Genomic DNA, 17,360 nt, shown 5'->3' with positions numbered 1-17,360 from the left:
GCTGGGGGGTTCCCAACAAATCAATAGGCACTGGAGGCGTGCTAAACTAAATAGCAGAGTAATATACAGGCACTGCGACAGACACTGGGCAATGTACCTATGATGGGTTGCAGGGTGCAATCCGCCGCCCACCAGAGCCCCTTACCTATTGGTGGGCTATCCAGCTACCAGAGGGTGGGCACGGGCAGACAAGTGCAGCATGCAAGCGCGGAGGTCAGACCTACATGCCAGCAGCTGTGTTTCCGTGTAGCAGAAGGTAGTGGAGTAAGTGCCGTGAGTGTCACGGATATCAGACACTGCAGCACAACAGGGACAGGCAGTATATAGACACAGAAAAAACAGGGAGGGGGCTGAGAAAACCACAGCTTCATGCACTATGGGGTCCAACAGGCTTACCAGACAGCAGTGTTGCAGGGCTTCCTAGATGGCTGGAGCAGCCCCAAGCATCAGCCAGCAGGGAAGGCGCAGCAAATAGCACCAGCACTTGGACGTGTGGTGCCTAAATGCTGCACAGGGAGCACCACACGTCAGTGACACTGCCTGCTGGTGGTCAGGTACAGTGCACGGATCTCCCGCTGTCAAGGCCTCCGCCGCCCGCCTGCTTCCGTCCGGGAGAGAGAGGACACTGCCGTGTCCGCCCGGAGTCCCGGCTGTGAGCTCCGAAGCCATGCTGATTGAAGGGGAGCAGGGGATGCTGCAGGTGCGCCAATACTCTGTCCAGTGGCTGAGAAGGAGAGGGACCTGCAGTAAGCAAGTCCGCGGGAACCGCGCCAGCAGGGCTCCCGCGGCGGGTGTGGGGAGGGTACTTCAGTCTGAGGCTTGTAGCAGGATGAAGGCCACAACCTGCAGGGGCACCTAGAATGACCCCTGGGGTGCCTGTACAGCTAGTGACAGCACTGATGTCCCCTGGAAATAGGTGAAAAAGGGTTGCTTTATAACCGAATGCAGGGAGCTCTCCAAACGCACAACTGCACCCATTGCTAGCCAGGCGACGCCCCCAGAGTGGAAATACTTTTATTATCTTTACATACATTGCAACAATACTGGGGATCTTTATTTTCATACTGCAATTTAAATTTGGGTTTGGACATGTCCCTCTGAATCTAAATATCTCTGCGCATTTTATATCTGCCCTACCTTGTATGCAACATGGTTTTGCCAAGGAGGAAATAAATTCTGAATCACCACCCAAATGAGCAAATGAATTCACCAAAAGCCGTACAGTAAAAAACGTAGATAGCCTATTGAGACCCCCAAAGGTGGTGACAGGGGACAAAAGAATGAACATGGAGAATTTATTCTGCACATTTTTCAGTGAGTACACGGCTAATCGCAGATTATTTGGGTCAGCAATAAATTGAAGCAATTTGGCACTTTGCAGATGATTGTGTAAATAAAGCTGTGATGTATGGGGTCTAAAGATTGCAGACTCCAACCAAAAAGTGATTTGGATTGTTAAATCAGGTTCTCCAACATGTTGGATTTTTCAGATCAATTGGGGCTGTAGATTGCTAATGTATGGAAACAATCAGCAGATTTGCAGACCATTTCTAGTAAATTGATGAGGCTTTCAAGATAGGCAGATCTGTATTTTTGGAAAATGATCTGAAAATCACTGAAACATATCTGTAATGTATGAGCACAGATGGGTGGATTCAGGAATCTTTAAATCTGGGAAAAATCTCAGCATCTACAAATTCTTGTTTTTTTTATGATTGCTTATGTATGTATGTAGTTGAAAATGAGTTGCCCAAGTAGTTTGGATGCAAAGGGGAGGAAATAAATATGATGGTAGTTGGAGAGGCAGACTGAACCACAAACTGGCTTATTCAGATTTGGCAAGATGAGTATGTGTTTAGAAGTGCATGGAAATGTGCAAGTATTGTATGAGAGAAAAACTGAAGCCATAGGCTACAAAACAAGTATGCAGTTAATGATAGGAAACAGGAGTTCATATGGGCAGAGGGCACAGGTTGTAGTAAGATGATGCTATGAAGAGTACATAGGCTAATTGTATTTTGAGGGCAATTTTCCCTCAGATGCCTTATTTTCCGCCAAGAGAGTAGAGTAAAAACTCACTTTGCTAGTAGTGTGCAGAGATTTAAAATATTCTAAATTACAGTTTATCCCAACGCATATGTAGTTTAGAGAAACCACCTGTTTATATAAATAATAATGCCCCGCTAATTAAGGTTTGCCATTTTTCTCTTCAGCCATAACTATGCACATAATTTTCCACAACAGCGTATTTTATTAAAATACTTGCCTACACTACACTCTTGTGGTTGGCCCCACTTAACCTCGCGGTGAACTGCAGACCGCAAAGTTCCCACCATTGGATATAATGTAGCGCCGCTGCACTACATTGTATCCACAGTGCGCCGCCTGACTGACAGTGCAGGAGCACACAGCCAATCAGGAGAGTGCCATGACGTGGCGCTCCCTGATTGGCTGAAGGGACCCTCTTTGACAGGAGTCACGGGGGGTCCCGACAGTCGGGGAAAGGGGTCCCATGTGTAAACATGGGACCCCTTTCAGTGTGTGGTTCGGGTATTTAGTTTTTGTTTTTTTTACCAAGTACGTGGATTATAACTTTGAAGAAGAGGACCGATCTACCCTGGATTCTTTGCAAGTACAATTTTATTTACAGGTACCCCTGGATTCTACTGGAGAAGAGGACCGACTGCTTCGTGTCAACATAGGTAAGTATGTATGTAAGTGTGCATGTACACTTACATACATGAAATTCCACAGGAGAACATTTTCGACCCTCACACCAAGAAACATTTCTTCCAACTACGGTGGTAATGTTTGGAGGTAACCCCCTTACGGGCCTGAACCATAGTGGAAACCACCTTTGAGGGAAGACCCTTTCTGGTTAAAATTTCCCTCTCAACTTTCAGGCTTCAAACGTAGCCGCTGTAAGTCTGGATAGACGAACGGTCCTTGCTGAAGGTGGTCCTTGAGAGGCAGCAGAGGCCAGGGTTCCTCCAATGTCAGGGTCAAGAGGTCCGTATACCAGGCCCGACGAGGCCAACCCAGAGCAATGAGAATGGCCTGAACTCTTTCCTTTTTGAGAATTCTTGGGATCAGAGGAATTGGAGGAAACAGGTAAACGAACTGGTAAGTCCATGGCGATGTCAGGCCATCCACCGCCTCTGCCTACGGGTCCATCATTCTGGAGCAGTAACAATGGAGCTTGTTGAGATGAGAAGCCATCAGGTCTATCTGTGGACAATCCCACCGGTGAACAAGTTGTTGAAACACCCAAGGGTGGAGGCCCCATTCCCCCGGATGGAGGTCGTGCCTGCTTAAGAAGTCCGCTTCCCAGTTGTCCACTCCTGGAATGTATACTGTGGAGATGGCCTTTGCATTGGCTTCAACCCAGAGGAGTATTCTTGACACCTCTCGCATTGCAGCCCTGCTTCTGGTTCCTCCCTGACGGTTTATGTACGCTACTGCTGTGGTGTTATCAGACTGCACCTGGCTGTCCTGATTCCGAAGGAGGGATGAGGCCTGTATTAGAGCATTGCAAATTGCACTGAGTTCTAGGATGTTGATCAGAAGAGCAGATTCCTGAAAGGACCACGTCCCCTGGAACTGCGCTCCTTGAGTCACAGCCCTCCGATCTCGGAGGCTGGCATCTGTTGTCAACAGCGTCCATAACTGGGTGTTGAAACTCTGACCCTCCACCAGATGGGGAACCTGTAGCCACCATAGCAGGGATATCTGTGCTTTCGGTGATAGGGTTATATGCTGATGCATGTGCAAGTGAGATCCCGACCATTTGTCCAACAAATCCAGCTGAAACGGTCCATACTGTATCGCCTCGTAGGAGACCAGCAAGCGGATGCAAAGGTGAATTGAGACCCTGCGAGGTTTCAGCACCGACCGGACCATAGACTGAATAGTTGAAGCCTTGTCCATAGGAAGGTAAGCCTTCTGAGACACTGTATCCAGGATCATCCCCAGGAACTGAATTCTCTGAGATGGTTCAGAGTGAGATTTCTGGAAACGGAGTATTCATCCATGATCCGTAAGCACGCGAGTAGTAAAGTCAATATTGTGCAGTAGCTGTTCCCTGGACTATTATTTATTATTATTATTATTAATTATTTGGACACCCCTCATGCGCAGCTGTAGAATCATTTCCGCCATGACCTTTGTGAAAACACTTGGGGCTGTGGAGAGACCGAAGGGTAATGCCTGAAACTAGAAATGTTGTTCCAGAATCACAAACCTGACAAATTGGTATATGCAGGTATGTGTCTTCATGTCCAAGGACGCCAGAAACTCCCCCTCATCCAGATTCCATGAGCAGACGCCCAGGAAGACCCCACTGATCTTGCAGAGTGGGTCTTTAGAGACTGTGGAACAGGTAAGGCTGCCGACACATAGGCCTGTTGGATAGTAAGTCAAAGCCAACGAACAATGGACTGCTTTGAAGCAAGGCAACCCTTTTTCTGTGCATCATACATCACAAACAAGGAATCAGTCTTTCTGATCCGAGCCGTCCTCCTGACATAGATCTTCAAGGCTTGCACCGCATCCAATGCCTCCAGGGAGGCAGAAGTGCCAGAACTGGATGGAATCACAATAGGTTGATTCAAGTGAAACGCGGAGACCACCTTCAGCAGGAAATGCTGTCTAGTCCTGAGCTCCACTCTGTTCTCGTAAAAGACCAAGTATGGACTTTTACACGATAAGGCCCCCAATTCTGAGACACGCCTAGCAGAAGTCAGGATCAATAACATCACCGTCTTCCATGTGAGGTACTTGTCTTCTACCGTCATCAGAGGTTCAAACCAGGAGGACTGCAGAAATCTTAACACCACATCCAAATCCCAAGGTTCCGTAGGCGGCACAAACGGAGGTTGTATGTGAAACACTCCTTGCAAGAAGGTCTGAACTTCTGGCAATATAGCTAGTTTCTTTTGGAAGAAGATTGAAAAAGCTGAAATTTGGACCTTAATGGATCCCAGACGTAAGCCTTTATCCATTCCAGCCTGCAGGAAACTAAAGAATCTTCCCACATGGAATTCTGCAGATGGATATGTGCGTTGCTCGCACCAGGAGACATATCTCCACCAGATATGATGATAGTGTTTTCACGTTACAGGTTTTCTGGCTTGCACCATAGTGGCAATGACCTTTTTGGAAAGACCTTTGCAAGCTAGGATGTTCCGCTCAATTTCCAAGCCATCAAACAAAGCCACCGTAAGTCCGGGTAGACGAACGGTCCTTGCTGAAGAAGATCCTTTCTTAGTGGCAGAAGCCAAGGGTCTTCTACGGACATGTCCAAAAGAGCCGCGTACCACGCTCTCCGGGGCCAATCCCGGGCAAACAGGATTGCTTGCACTCCTTGATGCTTGATCCTCTTGAGCACCTTTGGGATCAACGGAATTGGAGGAAACAGGTATGCCAGCTGGAAAGGCCAAGGCAATGTCAGCGCATCCACTAGGCTCACCTGAGGGTCCCTGGTTCGTGAGCAGTAGCAGCAAAGTTTTTTAACGGGTCGAGATGCCATCATGTCGATCTGTGGGCATCCCCACCTGTCAATGATCTGTTGAAACACCCGAGGGTGTAGTTCCCACTCCCCTGGGTGGAGATTGTGACGACTCAGGAAGCCCGCTTTCCAGTTGTCCACTCCCGGAATGAAGACTGTGGACAGTGCTCTTGCATTTGTTTCTGCCCAAAGGAGTATTCTTGACACTTCTTGCATGCAGGCCCTGCTTTTTGTCCCTCCTTGTCGATTTATGTACGCCACAGCCGTGGTGTTGTCTGACTGAACCTAGATTGCTATATCCCGAAGCAGAGGGGAGGCCTGAATCAGAGCATTGTAGATAGCCTGAAGCTACAGTATGTTGATCGGAAGTAGGGCCTCTTGGGCAGACCACCTGCCCTGGAACTGCGCCCCCTGGGAGACATCTCTTCATCCTCTCAGGCTCGCATCTGTCGTGAGGAGGACCCAATCCTGAATCCCAAAGCGTTGACCTTCCAGTAGATTGGAAGACTGTAGCCACCACAGGAGAGAAATCCTGGCCTGGTGTGACAGCTGAATCATCCGGTGCATCTGGAGATGGGAACCGGTCCCCTTGTTCAGGATGTCCAACTGAAAGGATCGGACATGGAGCTTTTCATACTGTATCGCCTCGTACGAGGCCACCATCTTTCCCAACAATTTTATGCAAAGATGAATGGATACTCGAGAAGGTCGGAGAACCATGCAAACCATTTCCTGGAGTGTTCTTGCTTTGTCCTCTGGGAGGAACACGTTCTGTGCTACAGTATCCAGTAGCATACACAGAAAAAGGAGCCACTGAGACGGTTCCTGGTGGGACTTCTGTAGATTGAGGATCCACCCGTGGTGAGACAGAAGTTGGATAGTGCGATATATAAGGAGCATTAGAAGCTCCCTGGAACTTGCTTTTATCAGGAGATCATCCAGATAAGGGATTACGTTGACCCCCTGGACTCTTAGCTGAAACATCATTTCCGCCATCACCTTCGTGAACACCCTCGGAGCTGTTGACAGGCCGAAGGGTAACGCCTGGAACTGGTAGTGATTGTTCAGCAGGGCAAACCTCAGATAGGCCTAATGAGGAGGCCAAATTGGGATATGGAGTTAGGCATCCTTGATATCCAGGGACACTAGGAATTCCTGTTGTTCCAGGCCTGTGATCACCGCTCTTGAAGATTCCATCTCGAATTTGAAAACCTTCAGATAAGGATTGAAGGACTTCAGATTCAAAATGGGTTTTACAGACATGTCTGGCTTTGGTACTACGCGCAGGATGGAGTAGTAACCTTGTTCTTGCAGGGGTACTGGAACAATGACCTGGGACTGGACCAACTTTGTGATGGCCAGGAGCAGTTTAACACGCATATATTCCAAAGCTGGTAAGCTTGATTTGAAAAATCGTTGGGGAGGAGCACCATCGAACTCCAGCTTGTAACCCTGAGAGATGAGGTCCCGTAACCAGGCATCCTTCCCAGATTTGGCTGAAGCGACGTAACCGATCTCCCACCACGAGATCCTCTCGGGGTGGGCACAGTCATGCTAAAGTTTTTGCGGTAGCTGAATTGGTGCTCTGTTCCTGAGAGCCGGCAATGGCTGGTTTCTTAGGCATACCTGTGGTGCCTCTAGCTGCGTTGGAGGCACCTCTGGCCCTAGATCAAAATATGGTGGACCGAAAGGACTTAGTAGACGATCCCGGGTAGGTACGTCTAGCAGGTGGAGCCTTTGAGGGAAGAAATATGGATTTTCCAGCAGTCACCTTGGAGATCCATGCATCCAATTTGCCTCTGAAGAGCCATTCTCCTGTAAAGGGAAGAGATTCTACATTGCGTTTGGAGTCAGCGTCTGCAATCCACTGACGCAACCATATGGCTCTGCATGCAGACAGCCATAGCAGTGGTCCTAGCATTAATATTGTCAATCTCTTTTAGGGAGTCACAGAGGACCCGTGCCGTATCCTGAATGTGTTCAAGGAAAGTTACCGTAGTAACCAGGGACATATCACGCGAGACCCTCCTGAATTTGAGTAGCCCAGGAATGAATTGCATGTGTCATCCGGCAACCTGCAATTACTGGTCTTTGGAGATATACCTGCAGTAGTGTAGATAGGTTTCAGTGTGGTCTCAATTTTCCTATCCCCGGGTCCTTTACCGTAAAGGAGCACGGAGCAGGGAGTATCACCTTTTAGAGAGGCGAGAGACTGGGATGTCTACAGCTGGAGATTCTTCTCAGAACTTTCTGCCTCCAGGGGCAAAGGGAAAGGTATGCAAAAACCGTTCTGACACCTAATATTTTTATCTGGATTTTTCCAGGCTAACTTAATTCATCCAATTCTTTAGAATCAGTTTGTCTTGTAGGAGTAAAAACGACTGCTGATTAGTAGCCTCCTCCAGGTGGAGCTTTAGCACATCCCTTATATCCAAAATGAGGGGATCAATACCCTGTGTAGGGGTGGAATCCCCACTTTTGGGATCCACAGCATTCCCAAAATTCTGTATATCATCATCATCATCAGTATCTGAGAGGAGTGCAGGTAAAACACGTTTATATGCACCTGTTGTAGACATGGGGGGGATGGGGAACATCAGCCCTGGCAGCTAGATCTGTTTGTTGCAATTCTTATGTTTTCTTGGCATTTGCAGTGAGTTGAGATGACATATCAGATATCATACAGTACAGTAGTTTTAATAGCCGCCAGCCAGGAGGGCTTGTGACTCTCCCCCACATTGCCCTCAGCATTTTGTGAGGACTGACTACACTGCCCACATGATATGGGACCAGATGGGAGAGGGGAGAATCTGATATTACATACACTGCATAACTTGTGTTTTACCATTATGAAGTAACACATACAATACACATACAACACACAGGCCCGGCGACAGGGGGGGTAAAAGGGGACAACCCTCCCGGGCCCCGAACTTCTGGGGGGCCCCATCACTTGCATGGTCTGGTTGGTCTTCGCTTTGTTGCCTTCATTATGCTTGCGGCATGCCTCTCTGCCGCCCCGTCCCTGTCTGACGATCTGCTGCCGCTGAAGAGCCGGGCAGCAGAGCAGCAAACACAGGCTACACTGACTGTGTGAGTCAGGGCTCCTTATAGCAGCTGCCCGCAGCACTACCTCTGTCCAACCCTGCTCCCTACGTGCCTGGATGGCACCCTCACAGCCTGTCATACTGTATACTATGTCAAGGTACTGCCATATTATTCTATATAAATGTGTGTATGGTGAGTTCTATGTGTGTGTGTGTATGTATGTATATATATATATATATATATATATATATACACACAAAAATGGTACCAAATTGCGCTTGGGATATATAAGCAGCACCTCTAGAAGAATCCTTCGTCAGCAAGGATTCAAAAATATTACATACACACCAAATCTGAGGGCGCTAATGACTTCTTAATCTATTACAGTCACAATAATTTAAAAAAATTATTCATAAAACACAATGTTATCTCCATTTCATAGTGTCAATAACATTATCATCATACAGGATGGATATTCAATCTGACATATATAGATTTCAATATACACCAATTAGGTTAGATCAAATACGAATCCCAATTCCAATATACACCAATTAGGTTTAATCAGATGTAGAACCCGACGCGTTTCGTCCCTTAGGACTTCCTCAGGGGTATTGGATCTGAATGAACAGAAAAAGTACAATGACTTAATAAAATCACAATACATAATTCAATGAAACCATCCAGACCCATTGGTTAGATACAACATGTTAAAAGTAAAAATCCATAATTTGGACTAAAATATATAATAACTAATTTAATAGTGCCAGTATATAGTGAAGATAGAGCAGGTGCAGTGGAAAAAGTTATTATTTGATATACATACCAAAATATGTCGGAGGCTAAGTAATAACTCCAGACGAAATCCATATTTATAAGATCAAGATAAGCCTACACCAATATTGGACCTATAGTGAAAATGAGTATTTATTGAATGTGGGTATTTTTCAAAATAGATCACCCATGTGGTAAAAATAAAAAATATACATACAAATCAGACTCATAGACTGATACCGAAGTGACTATTCCTTTGACTATTATTTATAAGAATGGTCAAAAAGAATGGAGTAGGTCTATACGTTTATATCAGACCTACAATGGAAAAAGTGTATATTCAAGTAGGGAACCCACTTAGAATTAGGACCACCATTGTGAAAATAAGTGTTTGAATACATACCCATGTACTGTGTGTTTTTACGCAACACTGGATAGATAAAAATTTGTTGGCCTCAAATCATGTAGTTTGAGTGCCTAAAAACATTATAAATTCATAATTAAAATTCTCAATTCATAATATATAGCAAATTATCGTGTATCAAAAAAACCAATAGGTTGAATTCACAATATATACATAGATACAATCCATTTCAACCACATATGTTCCTCTAATTATATAGAACTATTGAACCCATAGAGCAGTATTACTTACTTCAATGCTGCCACCTCTCTCAAAATCCAGTGAATGACTGGGAGTGGTACTATGTCCACTTATTTATACCTGAATGTATTGGGGGTATACCGCACTGGAAAATAGTGATGTATCTAGTAGATATTGTTGGACCAAAATATTAAATACAAGGAGAAAACCAATGTTTTCTAATTTGATCTTGAGTTTGGTGGTGCACCCTGAGTCAGTGGTAAAACATGCGAGAAAAGGGAGAGAAGAAGACTCTTTTGTGGGTGCACTCTTGTATGTTTGGAAGTCTCAGAAGAAACAATAGGTAGAAATTAAATATAAATTTTTAAATATAAATTTTATTAACAACAATTAGTAAAATAGTAGTAAAGTAAGCTGTCAAAAATCAAGGTGGGGGTTAGGGGGGGGGGGGGGAAGGGGGTTTTTGGGAAAGAAGGAAACACAGAACAAAATTTAATTACAGTGTAAATACTGAATATTGGTTCTGAGCAGCCTGGGTGCGAAAATAACAGCTGGAGGCCTGAAAAGATGAGGCAATTTTATTCTCTTGTGAGTGATAATGAGGAGACAGATAGGATGGGTAAAGATAGAATAAGCAAGATGAATCTGCTGTCAGTGTTAGACGCTGAGCAAAACCGTCCAGGAATTTCTACTAAACTGAGTATTCCTCAAGAGTCTCCCACTCGAGTACTGACCCAGCCCTACACTGCTTAGCTTCCAAGATCGGAAGGATTCGGGGCGTTACCAGTGTGGTATGATAGTAGAAGACATATTTGATATCGAGGGCTCGAGAATCACTGATGAGAGTTCACGAAAATGGAGAAGAAAAAGAATAAGTTGGAGAGGAAAATAGGGGATCTGCTGCCACCGTTAGACCGGGATAATTACCCCTGAATCAGTGGTGAGAGTCCTGAAAAAAGTAAAAAGTTGGAAGAAGGAAGGAAAAAAAGGAAGAAGAACAATGCTGATATGTAGTGGTTTGAGAAAGGTTGATAGTCAATAGGCTGCTTAATTGCGGGGTGCTGATAGTACCTATAATGTAGGTACTTGATGTAATAGAGAACAAATTGTACACAATTAGCAGACAATTAAGTTGATTTGAACCATGCAACACCATTAATTTGATGCTATCCGATTATTATCCTTTGTGCCAAAATGGTATCAGTTGGGAAGATGAGGAAATAATATCAACGATTCTAACAAGATATGTTGGGATTAATTATGTCCCACTGTATACAGAGCTACAGAAATGCTAGATGATAATAATAGTAGAAAATGAAAACTTGAAATAATATAAAGATATGAGATACAAAAAAATATTGATAATTTGCTGAGCCAAAAGAATATGTCAGTTTAATAACTGAACATCAAAGGTTTAGCAATATCCTAAGTGATAACAGTATAATGCCGCTGGATGCCGACTGCCTATAAAGCGAGTACTTGCATAAAACAGATTTGATGAATAATATTGAGAAATAAGCATCTGAAGTTGAATACAAATAAAGGTGCAAGAAAAATACTGCAGTTATGCAGATATTACCCGGAATTGTGGGGGCGATCGGTCACTGGTATGTGGCAGAGTGCTGTATGAGTACGGGATGTCCGTATCAGAGTCCAAGCATATTAAAGATGCAGGATACAGTGGTTGTCAAGTTTGAACAGTTCGTTATGGCCGCAGAGCAGACCGGTCTGCCTGATATGTTACGGAGACGTAGTCTGTTTAAGTCCGTTGCGGGCAGGTGGTGGAATGTCCAATAATATCTGCAGGGCTGATGCGGCTGAAGGAGGAAGGAACGCAATGTTCAAAGTCCCGTCGCGGCAGTGTGTGGCGGCGGCGGGTTGATGTAGCGGCTGCTGGAGAATGAGCGGCTCGTGGTTCAGGCTGTCCGGAATCGGCTGTCACCCCCAGGCAGTGGGGTATGGAACGGAAGACGCGTTTCACCCGTTCACCGGGCTTGATCACTTCCTGTTCATGGAGGGGATCGTGCGGGCTTTATCTTGCAAGGGGGCTGGTCAATGTCCAACCAAAAGGGAGGTGTGTCCTACGTTGCCAAATTGCTGCACAGGTGGAATTGCTGTTCTGATTTGTATTGGTTCCCTATTAAACTTGCAAATAGTGGCCCATTGCACAAAAGGAAAGAAGAAATATATGAGAAATATACAAGGCAATTGGATATAAATGAGCATAACAATTATTGTTATAAGGAAAAGATAAGTCGACAAATTGATAAATAAAATTATTATATAAAAGAAATATAGAAGATTATGATAATAAGTAAGAATAGATTATGAATATATGTAAATAAGAAATAATCAAATTGATACATAAAATGTACATATATTGAGACAGCATATCTTAACCTAAGTTATATTCTGACGCTAGAGACATTATAAGAGGATATTTGTAAATATATATATATATTTGTGTATAAGTGGCGTGGATGGAGGTGGTGGGAATCGCTATGGAAAGACTGGGGGGGAAAAGTATATTGTGGGGGGTGGATTTTTTGGAGTGAAATAATGAGATAAATACTATAAATGTGGGGGGGGGAAAGGGGGGGGGTTTGGTTGGCGGGTGGAAAGGAAAATGTGTCTGTGTATAGGAGTGAGATGGGGGGGTGTTTTTTGGAATGGTGGTGGAATTGGGAGGATAGAGTGGGGGGGGGGAGAGGGGGAAAGGGGGGAGGGGAGGGGAAGAATGGATGGGGGGGGATGGAAAGGGGGGATGGGGGGTGTCAATTTGTCGACTTATCTTTTCCTTATAACAATAATTGTTATGCTCATTTATATCCAATTGCCTTGTATATTTCTCATATATTTCTTCTTTCCTTTTGTGCAATGGGCCACTATTTGCAAGTTTAATAGGGAACCAATACAAATCAGAACAGCAATTCCACCTGTGCAGCAATTTGGCAACGTAGGACACACCTCCCTTTTGATTGGACATTGACCAGCCCCCTTGCAAGATAAAGCCCGCACGATCCCCTCCATGAACAGGAAGTGATCAAGCCCGGTGAACGGGTGAAACGCGTCTTCCGTTCCATACCCCACTGCCTGGGGGTGACAGCCGATTCCGGACAGCCTGAACCACGAGCCGCTCATTCTCCAGCAGCCGCTACATCAACCCGCCGCCGCCACACACTGCCGCGACGGGACTTTGAACATTGCGTCCCTTCCTCCTTCAGCCCTGCAGATATTATTGGACATTCCACCACCTGCCCGCAACGGACTTAAACAGACTACGTCTCCGTAACATATCAGGCAGACCGGTCTGCTCTGCGGCCATAACGAACTGTTCAAACTTGACAACCACTGTATCCTGCATCTTTAATATGCTTGGACTCTGATACGGACATCCCGTACTCATACAGCACTCTGCCACATACCGATGACCGATCGCCCCCACAATTCCGGGTAATATCTGCATAACTGCAGTATTTTTCTTGCACCTTTATTTGTATTCAACTTCAGATGCTTATTTCTCAATATTATTCATCAAATCTGTTTTATGCAAGTACTCGCTTTATAGGCAGTCGGCATCCAGCGGCATTATACTGTTATCACTTAGGATATTGCTAAACCTTTGATGTTCAGTTATTAAACTGACATATTCTTTTGGCTCAGCAAATTATCAATATTTTTTTGTATCTCATATCTTTATATTATTTCAAGTTTTCATTTTCTACTATTATTATCATCTAGCATTTCTGTAGCTCTGTATACAGTGGGACATAATTAATCCCAACATATCTTGTTAGAATCGTTGATATTATTTCCTCATCTTCCCAACTGATACCATTTTGGCACAAAGGATAATAATCGGATAGCATCAAATTAATGGTGTTGCATGGTTCAAATCAACTTAATTGTCTGCTAATTGTGTACAATTTGTTCTCTATTACATCAAGTACCTACATTATAGGTACTATCAGCACCCCGCAATTAAGCAGCCTATTGACTATCAACCTTTCTCAAACCACTACATATCAGCATTGTTCTTCTTCCTTTTTTTCCTTCCTTCTTCCAACTTTTTACTTTTTTCAGGACTCTCACCACTGATTCAGGGGTAATTATCCCGGTCTAACGGTGGCAGCAGATCCCCTATTTTCCTCTCCAACTTATTCTTTTTCTTCTCCATTTTCGTGAACTCTCATCAGTGATTCTCGAGCCCTCGATATCAAATATGTCTTCTACTATCATACCACACTGGTAACGCCCGAATCCTTCCGATCTTGGAAGCTAAGCAGTGTAGGGCTGGGTCAGTACTCGAGTGGGAGACTCTTGAGGAATACTCAGTTTAGTAGAAATTCCTGGACGGTTTTGCTCAGCGTCTAACACTGACAGCAGATTCATCTTGCTTATTCTATCTTTACCCATCCTATCTGTCTCCTCATTATCACTCACAAGAGAATAAAATTGCCTCATCTTTTCAGGCCTCCAGCTGTTATTTTCGCACCCAGGCAGCTCAGAACCAATATTCAGTATTTACACTGTAATTAAATTTTGTTCTGTGTTTCCTTCTTTCCCAAAAACCCCCTTCCCCCCCCCCCCTAACCCCCACCTTGATTTTTGACAGCTTACTTTACTACTATTTTACTAATTGTTGTTAATAAAATTTATATTTAAAAATTTATATTTAATTTCTACCTATTGTTTCTTCTGAGACTTCCAAACATACAAGAGTGCACCCACAAAAGAGTCTTCTTCTCTCCCTTTTCTCCCACTTATTTATACCCCCTGGAGGATGACCTCACTTCCTCTTACTGCAGATTGGTTGATAAAAAGTTACCTATAAACCTCTATTAAGGTGCTTATATGGAGGACCTCGTTATACCTACCAGGTGCTAAATAAACACCATATGCTTTCTAGTATAATATTTAGTTTAGTATTCACGTGGACACGCATGTATTCGACATGCGTTCCCCGACCGGGTATATACTTCCGGTTGGTGCGTTCCACCGCCGTCACTTCCTGACTGGCGGGGACGTACATCACAGAGGCGGACGTCCACTGCGGACGTCCATTACTTCAGGGTGTGGACGCACTCCGTTTGCTGTAGTTAATAATAGGGTTACTACGATTCCCTATAGTGACGATCAAACAGTATTAAAGTGACGATCGCCATAGCGATCAGGTAGTAAATTTAATGATAGTCTGATTACATCAAAATAGTGCTTTTTAACGGGGAGACGTTATTCGCTAGATGAGGTAGTTACTTGCACCAGCAGTTTTGTAATATATAAAATATCCTGCAGTTGTGGTTTAATTTATATAGGGAAAACTAAGAGGCAATTGAAAATAAGAGTACAAGAACATATGCGCAATATTAAAAACAAAGTAAGGACACACAGTTTACCGAGGCATTATGCGGACAAGCACAAATCTGAAGTTTTAACCACTAATTTTAGTGTATTGGAATTTGTCAAAGAACCTAAAAGAGGGGGTAGTAGGGAACTAATCCTTTCAAAACGTGAAAGCTTTTGGATTTATACAATTAACTCTTTAACGCCCTTTGGCTTAAATTAAGGGATTGACATCGCTTCTTTTATTTGAACTATGTTTCGTGTGAATATGTAAACCTGCTAATATGGGTTGGTTGGTATGAGTATTATTAGCTGTTTTTATAAATATAAGATTAGGCCAATGCACGTTCACTATTATATGCATTTTGTTTATGGATACAATAGGGTAATATGAGTATTATTGGCTGTAAATATGGAATTATTGAACCTTTGAGTAGTTAAGTAAATAGGGGTCCACTATATATAATTATTGTTACTACTGATGGGGGGCTCTAGTGATAAGAAAGGTTTGAATCAAAACATAAGGTGTTATAGATGTCTATATTAGAGTCCTATAGCTGACAACTGTGTGTCATCCAGCAGTTATGGCAACTGATGTCAGGCAAAGGGCTTAATTAAAAGCACTATTTTGATGTAATCAGGCTATCATTAAATTTACTACCTGATCGCTATGGCGATCGTCACTTTAATACTGTTTGATCGTCACTATAGGGAATCGTAGTAACCCTTTTATTAACTACAGCAAACGGTTGTTATGGCAACCGTTATAATTGGGTGCTATGGTAACCATAACGCGGTGAAGTAGGTTCCCCCTCTCCTGTTGCGGCGCTATGGCAACTTCCGTGACGCAACGGAGTGCGTCCACACCCTGAAGTAAAGGACGTCCGCAGTGGACGTCCGCCTCTGTGATGTACGTCCCCGCCAGTCAGGAAGTGACGGCGGTGGAAAGCACCAACCGGAAGTATATACCCAGTCGTGGAACGCATGTCGAATACATGCGTGTCCACGTGAATACTAAACTAAATATTATACTAGAAAGCATATGGTGTTTATTTAGCACCTGGTAGGTATAACGAGGTCCTCCATATAAGCACCTTAATAGAGGTTTATAGGTAACTTTTTATCAACCAATCTGCAGTAAGAGGAAGTGAGGTCATCTTCCAGGGGGTATAAATAAGTGGACATAGTACCACTCCCAGTCATTCACTGGATTTTGAGAGAGGTGGCAGCATTGAAGTAAGTAATACTGCTCTATGGGTTCAATAGTTCTATATAATTAGAGGAACATATGTGGTTGAAATGGATTGTATCTATGTATATATTGTGAATTCAACCTATTGGTTTTTTTGATACACGATAATTTGCTATATATTATGAATTGAGAATTTTAATTATGAATTTATAATGTTTTTAGGCACTCAAACTACATGATTTGAGGCCAACAAATTTTTATCTATCCAGTGTTGCGTAAAAACACACAGTACATGGGTATGTATTCAAACACTTATTTTCACAATGGTGGTCCTAATTCTAAGTGGGTTCCCTACTTGAATATACACTTTTTCCATTGTAGGTCTGATATAAACGTATAGACCTACTCCATTCTTTTTGACCATTCTTATAAATAATAGTCAAAGGAATAGTCACTTCGGTATCAGTCTATGGGGTATATTTACTAAGCTCCCGATTTTGACCGAGATGCCGTTTTTTCATCAAAGTGTCATCTCGGTCAATCTCGGTCATTTACTAAACACTAATCACGGCAGTGATGAGGGCATTCGTAATTTTTTTCTAGTTCAGGTAAAAAATTACGAATGAATACACCATCGGTCAAATTACGCCTGTTTAAGTATGAATCTCGGTCATTTACTAAGAAGTGCAAAGCAAAAAAACCCAAAACACTGCCGTGAAAAATTACAATTCGTAAAAAAGTCCTAAAAAAAAACAGACCTGCTTTTTTTATTCGTGATTTGAGATGCATGCAGGGATCCATGAGATCCGTGCATGTATATCAGTGGGAAGGGGTTGGAAAGTGCTTTTTTTTGCCAAAAAAAATTGCGTGGGGTCCCCCCTCCTAAGCATAAC

General features: G+C 43.6%; 1 long non-coding RNA gene and 2 pseudogenes across 1 annotated transcript in view; 2 read left to right on the top strand and 1 right to left on the bottom strand.

Moving 5' to 3' along the window:
- The first annotated feature begins 392 nt into the window (after nt 1-392).
- LOC134945034 (uncharacterized) overlaps nt 393-17,360 on the top strand; it is a 76,169-nt gene continuing 59,201 nt past the window's right edge. The window contains exon 1 of the long non-coding RNA XR_010182031.1: nt 393-700. This is a non-coding gene — a long non-coding RNA (uncharacterized LOC134945034). The remainder of the gene's footprint in view (nt 701-17,360) is intronic.
- On the bottom strand, nt 10,618-10,737 carry LOC134946281 (5S ribosomal RNA; annotated as a pseudogene).
- On the top strand, nt 14,160-14,278 carry LOC134946019 (5S ribosomal RNA; annotated as a pseudogene).

This window comes from Pseudophryne corroboree, chromosome 7 (genome assembly GCF_028390025.1).
Source record: "Pseudophryne corroboree isolate aPseCor3 chromosome 7, aPseCor3.hap2, whole genome shotgun sequence".
In the NCBI taxonomy this organism is placed as follows: Eukaryota; Metazoa; Chordata; class Amphibia; order Anura; family Myobatrachidae; genus Pseudophryne; species Pseudophryne corroboree.
The sequence above is the reverse complement of the archived record's forward strand: the minus strand, read 5'-3'. Positions and strand labels throughout refer to the sequence as shown.